The following is a 10224-nucleotide window of genomic DNA, read 5'->3' on the forward strand; positions in this document are numbered from 1 at the left end:
CTGTTAGCGCCCATATTTGGTTTGATTATGACGGTAACGCCATCTAGTGTTTACAGACGGCACAAACGCTTTATAAGTGACCTGCAAAAAAAAAAAAGAAAAAAAAAGAAAAAAGAAAACAAGAGTTACTAATTGCAAAGCCAATGCTAAAAATAATTTGAACAATTCACTGAGTTATATGTTTGTACTAAACAAGGAAATGCATAACATAATTTTGTGGCTTAAAGTAAACAAAATTATCAAAATATAGCAACAACATTTGCAACTTGAAGTAGCCTAATTGTTCTTGATTTGTGAATGTGTGAATGTGTAACTTTCAGAGAAGGAACAGAGACATGATTGAATCATTTAATGATAGTTTCCCCTCCAAAACCTGCCTTTTTCTTTCTTCCTGTTTTTTTTTTTTTTTTTTTCCAGATCCCCCAGCACTGGGGACTGGCTCCATTTAAAAGAATGGGAGAGCTGCCTTTTTACATGCAGGGCTCAGGTCAGTCCACTCAACAAGATGTACAATGATTAGTATCTGTGGCAGTTTTCTATACTAAATTTCCCTACTGCAGAGGTATGTATTGGTGGGTTTTTATGTCTTATTATGTCCAATTATGAAGTGAACTAATTTAAGAGATATGTGTTTTATGACCACTATCTCCCTTTGAGATCCTGTTGTATCAATTAGCAAAGTAAAAAATTCACCCTAGGTAATAAATAAATGAAAAACAAACATGATTGCAGGGAATGAAGATAGCCACTTGAGAGTCCCTTTACACATTTACTTCACATCTCTACAGAGATCTTATCTAGTTGGTCTAATTAAGCCAAAACATCTTGAAGTGCTCCCTGGTGGCTGACTGCAGTATGGAGGAGACATGGGCCAAACTAAAACATCAAAGTATGTGCCAAACAGAAGTTATCCAAAAACGGTTTCTGTCAATCTAGGTAGTTATAATTACTCTGATGCATGTTTAAGTGTTCATTAGTTTTTAGTAATTTGATGCTATAAAAAGAAAGTGAAGCATCATGATTGGCAGGTGTGATTGAGGAGGTCCATCTCATAGTAGTCCATCTTGCACCTGACAGTGTCACTTGGTGTAACTTATAAATTCTCTCATTTAAAATATCTCAGTGACCGCCTCTCATATTACTCATGGGCCAAGCTTTACAAAGACATTTTTAGAATCTAGCTTCACATAGCTTGAACCATTCTCTCTTTATGCCTGTGTCTGTGCTGCTTTGGTGATACGTCATTGGCAGCTATACTCTGGATACTCAGGACTTACACTGTTACAATATTTAATATTATTACAGTTGTATATTTAGGGTGAGGGTTGTAAGACAGCAGGACCTAAAGCTCCAAAGGGTAAAAATTCTTCTCACCCACCAAGTAGCGATATACACCGATCAGCCACAACATTAAAACACTACAGCAAGCCTACAGCCACACTAGAAGCTCTGTTATGTTGTAGGCACAACTGTGGTTTGAGTTAAATGTCTTGGTCTTTATGTTGAGGGATTTGTCATTCAGATTAAAGCTGAAAAAGATGAAATCTCATGGCAGTTTTTAATGACCATCCTTACTACAATTTTGTGTCTTTATGACAGTCGCAGGCAATCCTCAAACACATATAGATTTCATAATGCAAAAGTGGAATCTTAAAGCAAAGCAGTACATGCAATCTGTGTTTCTTTGAGTGCTCCCACACCCCCTGCACCCCGACCCCCACTCACTGTTCCTGTTTTTACAAGAAAGAGTTTGCAAGACTGTGTTTACACAAAACACATATTGCAATTGTGCACACAATTTGGAGAAGTCATATAAACACAAAAAGCTTTTGCAACTAGACACCACTGATTTTACCCACACGGGGGTTGTGTAAATGTGCAAATGTTAATGAAATAACATCACAAAATGAAATTAAGTAATTAAGTTATAGTTTTTACCTGCAGCTGCAAAAAACCTAGTATAAAACTAATCACATTGCAACAATCAAAACATCAAGGAGGGCTGAAAGCACAAAATTATCAATAGTATTATTGAGCAAATCAATTGCAATACCTTGTCAAATGGATCCAGTCAACCCATCACCACCACCTAAGGCTTGATATATCACAGAGAATGCCAAGGCATAGCAATCACAGAACTACCTACTTCATTAATGACACAAACACCACAACTGCTTCAAAATCACCACAACTCTGATAGCAACCACCGACTGCACAAACTGCCATGGCACAATCCAAACTTCACTGCAAATACTTCACCTCTGAGAGGCACTAAATGGTAAATGGACTGTACTTATATAGCACTTTTCTAGTCTTTTCGACCACTCAAAGCACTTCACACTACAGATCACATTCAATGTGTATAACACTCATTCATACAGCACATGTATATACAACGTGCTTTTTTCTATACATTCACACACATTGGAGGCAATTTGGGGTTCAGTATCTTGCCCAAGGATACTTCGGCATGCAGACTGGAGAAGCCAGGAATCGAACCACCAACCTTCTGATTGGTGGGCGACTGCTCTACCTCCTGAGCCCAAGTGGAAAGAAAATGGGATCACTCACCACCACATCTCCATGTTAGCATTCCAACAGCTAACTGTTGGAATGACATTGACATCTCTAGCACACAGCTAGGACAACCACCACCACTGGACACCATCAATGAAGTGCAAAATCAAACAAAACTATCTATTGTCCACCAACAATGAAACTCATATTCTAATAAACAAATGAGAAAAAAAGCTCAACATCCACACCAATGAACACTTCTGGAACAAAATCTATGATCATCAGCATGTCCACAAACACTATAACCTAAGGCTAATACAACACAAGATCATTCACAGAACACACATTACACAGCGCAAGATACACATAATGAGATTAACCAGATCAGACATATGCATTCATTGTACACTCAAGCCATCTGACAGCTACCTCCACACACTCCTGCTCTGTCCACTGATACAACATTTCTGAGATGAAGTAGCCACCACACTATCCCCATTCCTCAGCTGTAGCATTGCAATATATCTGGATATACTCAACACATGCTCAAAATAAATCATAATAACCCCAACAGTAGTCCTACCTACCTTACCTACCTTCACCAAGAAAACAGTACTTCTAAATTTGGAAACTTGAAAAAAGATCAACATCTCACTGGTTGGATCTCCTAACACAACACACATCAGTGGAATAACATTGCATGATTATAATTTGGTGGTCAAAGGTCAAGGTCACTGTGACTGCACAAAACATATTAAGAATTGAGAATTCACACTAATAAACAGCAACTGGACTGGTTGGCAGAGGCTTACAACCAAGAGGCAGTCATTTTCTTTTCTTCACATGCTGTCTGTCCCCTGTTACCCTATCTGTGTCCTTTTATGTTTTGTAAACCAGTATCATCACTTGTTGTATGTCCACACTGTCCAATTAAGTATGCATCAAACACAGTAAATGGTAAATATAATAAAGGTTTTTTTTTGAAAAAAACAAAAAGTCAAGTCCCCAGTCCTAAACTTTTATTTTCAAGTCCTAAATAAGTCATGATGTGCTCTTCTGCCAGACCCTCCTGTGACCCCATCACTTCTATTTTATCTTGCATAACTGTTTGAACCTGTGTGCAAGATGCATTAGAAGTGAGAGGATATTAATCAAAATGTGCAGTATGTTGATCTTAATTTTAGAAAAATGTGTATAAAATGATGCACAAGCCATGGAATATTTTGATTTAGTGTTGTTTTGCAGCCACAAAAAACATCCATCCATTATCTATACTGCTTGTACCGGTTTCTGGAGGCTACACTGGGCTAGAGGCAGGGTACACTCTGGACAGACTGACAGTCATAAAATAAACATGGCATCTCTATTTTGTAACTATGATCTGGGATATAAAACATTTCCTAAAAGTAATAAAAGCATGTCTTTCTGCCCATTATAATTTGAGATTACTAAATGAATGTGTCTTTCATGTTGAAGTCTCAAATAAGGTCAACGTTTTGGCTTATTACTTGATTAGTTCATATCATATTAGTTCATATCATTGATTGTTGAAAAGTGTACTATGCTGCCTGGAGACAAACAGCAGAAAAAAAGTTCACATCTTACCCAAACCATAGTTCAGTTTAAGCAATAACTACCACTTCCAGTTGTGCTGAATTTGTCAACATGTCTGTTGACCAGTATTCCATTTTAGGATGAAAGTTAGTTGGCTCCTCTGCCTATATAAGTTTGAACACTTCTGTTTCCTATGGACATTTTCTTGGTCTTTAGCTGCTGTCCCCTATAATCAGCCATGATTGCCCAGACTGTTGTTCTCAGTGCGTTCCTCTGCTCTGTCCACAGTTTTACTATCCAGGTAAGCATCAGCAGACACTTTAATATGAACAGACAGAGACTTCATCTGTTCCTCATTCATTATGTCACAGTTTGAAATGAAATGCAATCAGTGTGATAAATTCAGATATTGTCTTTGGTGAGATACAATAATCAGCTGCAAAAAGAAATATATAAATACTGACTGATGGCTGAATTAGCAGGGGAATGTTTTTTAGAACCTGTATACTGTAAAAAGCAAAATGTGATTTTGTCTTGTTTTTAGATTACTTTACACTCTAATCCTTTTCAGGAATGCAAACATTAGAAAGTAAAAGGTTCAGTGTAAAGCAAAGTCTGAAATTTAAATGAAATGTCTGCTGGAACTAAACTCTCTATCTGGATTTTCACACAAATCGATTTTCGCATCTTTAATTCAGATAAGATCACCATAGTTCCATATCCATTCAACTGTATTTAACCAGCTTTTTTACTCTGCGTCTTATTATAGGATTCTCATGAAAAGAGCGATGAATACTTTGGTAAGACTTGACTGATTTTCATTCAGTAAAATGCTGTTTCAAGTTTATCATCATGCAACTGATACATGATTGAACTATTTCTATTCCACAGGCAACACCATTGAGGATGATGACTTCAGTATCTCCACGCTGTTGGAGAGAGCCAATGCTAATGTTGGTATGTTCATGTCCACTGCATGTCCACCAACATATGTACAGTAATTATGACCGATGTAATCTAACCTTAGAAATAGAACTAAATATGCATTAATATTAAGCATAATACTGGTGTTACAGTACACACCTAGAAGTATTCAGCAGAGAAATTTCAATCTAAGTAGAAGCATCAGTGTGGTACCAGACACACACACTCTCTCTCTCTATCTTTTTTTTTTTTTTGCAGGGAAGAACTTAGGTGAGCCTCTAGTGATGTATGGAGACATAGCAGTGCCAACAGGACTAGGGAATGCTGATCCCTGCACAGAACAAGGCTGTTTGTGGCCCTAATCCTCTGATGGCAATGTCTATGTGCCATACCGCATCTCCAGACAGTTCTGTAAGTCTCAACAAGCAGGCAGGAATTTTCTTTTGCTTCTGTAGCTTTGAACATAACTCAGAAATTATGGTGAACCATACTGTAAAAACTACAACTTATTTTCTTTGGCATAAATATTAATGAGGAGTTGTTCAGGCCTTAGAAACTTAAATCATCAGCATTTAAAGTAAAAATTGAAATTGTGCCACCAAATGAAGCTAGTATCTTATTTCTGATATAGTGAGGAGTCCTGATAACTTAGAATCTTTATCTGTGATTCATTACAAAAAGAGAAAGACAATATGTCGCTTGAAGTTGTAATTATAAATTCACAGAAGACTTTCTTCAGAAAGTTTGAATTGGCCTCAATTTTGAAAAATCCCATGTAAGTTGCTTGAAATTTTGAATTTTCTGAACTTTTTCATTTTTATATTGCAATATCACATGCACACTTAGTGATAGCAGTACAAGAAGGCTGGGGGTAGCAGGAAATAGTTGCCCTGTAGTAGCAGTAGCTGTAGTGGTACTAGTGACTACATAATAAAAGTGGTAGTCGCAGCAGAAGTAATAAAAGTAGTAAAAGAAGTATTGGTAGCCGTACTGGAGCAATAGTAATAGATGAAGCAGTAGTGGTACCAGTAGTAGTAATGTAGAATTAATAGCAGTGGTAGTATCAATATTATATTAAAAGCAGCAGTAGCAGTCTTAATAATATTAGTAATTAAGTGGTAGCAGCATTAGCATTAGAGGTTGTAGTGGTGGTAGGAGAAGCAGTATATTAGTGTTAGTAGTCATAGTTAAGGTAGTAATAATAGCATTAACAGTAACAGCAGTTGTAGCTATAGCAGCACTAGGCTAGTGCCACTATAGTATTAGTAGTTGCAGTGTTAGTGGCAGCAACAACAATGGGGTATTGATGCTAAAGTATTCCTTTTATGATGTTAAAGAAATTCCACTGACTAATCCTTTTTTCCACTGTAAAGCCCGAAGAGAGAGAAGTATCATCATCAAAGGTTTGCGGTCATTTGCCCAGTCCACCTGCATCCGCTTCACCCCGTTAAACAGACAGAGGGACTTTGTGAACATCCAGTCTCTCTCAGGGTATGAACCACACAGTGCACATATACTACATATGCATACACGAATGAATAGACTTTTTTTTACACCTAGAGCTGACAGTTATCAAACATGATGTGTCTCAGGTCAAGGGAAGCAAGGTGGCAAAGTCTCTGCTGGGGCTGGTTTACTGTTGGTAGTTTTATTTACTACTCTCTTTCAGGTGTTTCTCATACGTCGGGCGTCAGGGCAGGAACCAGACGGTGTCTTTGAATCGCCAGGGCTGTGTCTTCCATTCAATCCGTCCAGCATGAGCTGCTCCATGCCCTGGGCTTTAACCATGAACAGACTCGATCTGACAGTTCGCATCCTGCTGCAGAATGTCATTCCCGGTGGGTCGTGTTACAGGCAGCCCTCATCAACAATTTGAAAAAGGTTTTCATTACGTACTGTACAGATGGAGCTTTAATAATGCTTTTGTAAAAGACGTTTATGTCTTTTAAGTGCACAAGTGAAAAATATACAATAAAGAAATACAAATATCATTTCAGGAGGTAGATAGTAGCTGGTGACTCACATCTTTATCAGTTGCTGATGGCTCAGCTGTTACTTACAGTTTTCAGGTGATTTGCCAAACTCATTGCAGATTTGTGATTTGCCAGTTTCCTCTGGCATATCTGCTTTTTCAAATTTGAATTTTATTTCAGATGCTTGACTGCTCCCATCTTGCTGGTGTAGCTGTAACTTATAAGCTTGTCAGGTAGTCACAACAAAACAACTTGGACACTGATTACCATGGCAACGGGTGAGGCATTGAAGCTTCAATACATTCAGGCCAGCCCAAACACAAATTATGACATACTGTATGTAGTTTCAGGCAGATAGAACTGTTAATTTTTCTTCACTTTCTATCACACTTCAGCCATGTGACTGGAAAATAAATATAATTCAACAGAGACATCTAATGAAGCTGTGTGATCCTCTACAGGAATGGAGCATAATTTCAGGAAGATCCAAACAAGGAACCTTGGCACTCCCTATGACTACAACTCTGTCATGCACTATGGAAGGTAGCATCTCAGCTCTCCCACTTCATAATAACATAATACAACAATATAATTATGTCCAGTCAAAGAGACAAATTCCACAGTCTTTGTACAAAAATGCATTCTTAAGATCAGCTGAAGCAAATATGAGATTTATTGAAGTAGTGGTTTTTGTTGAACTTGATTCATGGTGGCTTGTGCACAGTTCAGTTCACTCATCACTACTGTGGGTTTGCACCATAGGTTTGCCTTCTCAAAGAATAGGCAGCCAACCATCCTTCCCATTCCCGACAACAATGTAGTCCTACTGACATCCTCCGGATCAACCGCCTCTACCAATGCAGTATGTACCTTTTACACAACTGTCTTCCTGCTGTACTGACTGATTGAACAGACTGGTGAACACAAATCTGCATATGTTGATGTTACACTGAAGCAGAGCCGTAAAGCAGCCTTTGGAGATTTGGTTGTCTTTTTACATTCATTGCAGATTCAGCTGCGTCCAGACCTGAGCCAGAACCTGTGTAAAGAGACCATTTCCTTTAGAAATGAAAGTGAGTGGATGTTTTTTCTAACTTGTTATATACACACCATCATCAGTGAGGTTTAAAGTAAGGAAAATAGTTGGTTGAACCCAGCTGTATATTCTGTCTTCAAATCTACAGTTCCCATCTCTTTACTTTGTCCAGATACAGACACAGATACAGACAGAATCAGGGATGTTGTGGTTGTCTGACAGATGCCTCAACCACTCCACAATCAGGATCAAATATCTTTGATTCAAAGCATTCAGTCAGTAATTTTTCTGTATTTTTAACATCTTACCTATTTTTCCAACAGGAAATCAAGAGGAAAGAATGAAGACTGATGCAACTTTTGATTTACAAGCAAAACCACAAATGAATCTTGTGATTGATGAAAAGATGAATTTGATCTAATTATCTTTTGCTCTGTCCTAATGAGAAAATAAAATTAGAAGCTCTGCAGTAATATCATCATAGTTTTACACTTGCATATGTAACAGCTTGTTAGTTTGATGCAATACTAAAAATGAATAAAACCTAAAAAGATTTAATCTGCATAGATATAAATGATGAAGTGTTTTCATCAGCATTTATCTCAACAGAAGATTTGAACTGCAGGGTTTCTTATTATCAGAAAACAACATTCATCCAGAAGCAGAACTCAGCATAAACCTTTACAGGTGATCAGCAATACTCACATTTTCTGTCACTGTCACATTGCTGACCCTCATGAACAGGGCCTAGTGTAGCTGCTGAGTAAACACACGCAGGTGATCAAACGTAGCACATGCTGTCGTTGATAAGTCTTTTCCTGGCCTTGCTCTGAATGACAGATTCAGCACACACACACCTGTGGGTACAATCCATTATCTATCACCTTTAATTCTGAAGAGATATAGAGTGGACAAAATAACAGCTGTGCTCTGTAAAATATTACACTATCCAGTATATTAAATATTACATTTGTTGGAAAAGCACCTGATTCAGCCATATGGCTGTGTGTAGCTGTTTTGTAGTAAACTGCTTTAGACTGTAAAGTGATCCTTTGCACATACAGTATATTGGCTTTATGTTGCACACCTCCATGTGTGAGGTACTGTTAGAATAGGTTCATCTTAATAATTAAAGTACATAAATATGGTTTCAATTATACATTATAAAAATAATTGAGGTAAGCTGAACATTTAGAACTGAAGATTCATCAAAAGGTTTAGGAAACGTGTTAAATGAATACAGTCCATGGACATGAAGAAATGAGGAGAATAAATCAGACATATCAGTGAGTTTTTGTCAATTATTTCAGCCTGTTTTGTACAGTATAACTATAAATGCAGCAAGTGTCCCTTTTCCCACCCATAATGGTATGGAGGTGTTTCTGTCTGCTTATCTGTCTGTGCATTATGTGACTGATAGGTTGGCCAGTTTAGCTGATTCTTTAGGTTTTGTTGTACTCAGATAATCCATATTTGGGCTTACTGGCACAGCTCAACATATATAAAAACCTGGAGTCAAATATCAGATGTACAAGTCCACAAGAGGATCCAAGGTGAGTTCAGCTGCAAATGTCTGCAGCAGAGGCTGAAGTAAGAGTCAGCACTTTCTTTCAGTGTATGAGCATTTAACTGTCTTTTGGTTCAAACTCTGTATCTTTCCTCTGAGATGAAGCTGCAGCTGATTCCTGTCTGTGGCCTGCAGGTCTGCTGGGATGGCTCGCATGTCTGTTTTCAGGTTCTCTGCCCTGGCTCTGCTGCTTCTGTCTGCCTGCTGTTGGGCCGACATTGAGGTATGACCATCTGGAGGTCCATTATGTCACAGTCTAGATGTATTTGCATGTTTAAAGCTGTATATTTTAACCAGGCTAGTGCCACTATAGTATTAGTAGTTGCAGTGTTAGTGGCAGCAACAACAATGGGGTATTGATGCTAAAGTATTCCTTTTATGATGTTAAAGAAATTCCACTGACTAATCCTTTTTTCCACTGTAAAGCCCGAAGAGAGAGAAGTATCATCATCAAAGGTTTGCGGTCATTTGCCCAGTCCACCTGCATCCGCTTCACCCCGTTAAACAGACAGAGGGACTTTGTGAACATCCAGTCTCTCTCAGGGTATGAACCACACAGTGCACATATACTACATATGCATACACGAATGAATAGACTTTTTTTTACACCTAGAGCTGACAGTTATCAAACATGATGTGTCTCAGGTCAAGGG

At 38.1% G+C, this 10224-nt stretch overlaps 1 pseudogene; it reads left to right on the forward strand.

Moving 5' to 3' along the window:
* The first annotated feature begins 4227 nt into the window (after positions 1-4227).
* Positions 4228-8981, forward strand: LOC108877859 (hatching enzyme 1.2-like; annotated as a pseudogene).
* Positions 8982-10224: the final 1243 nt, after the last annotated feature.

This window comes from Lates calcarifer, linkage group LG2, assembly GCF_001640805.2.
Source record: "Lates calcarifer isolate ASB-BC8 linkage group LG2, TLL_Latcal_v3, whole genome shotgun sequence".
In the NCBI taxonomy this organism is placed as follows: domain Eukaryota; kingdom Metazoa; phylum Chordata; class Actinopteri; family Centropomidae; genus Lates; species Lates calcarifer.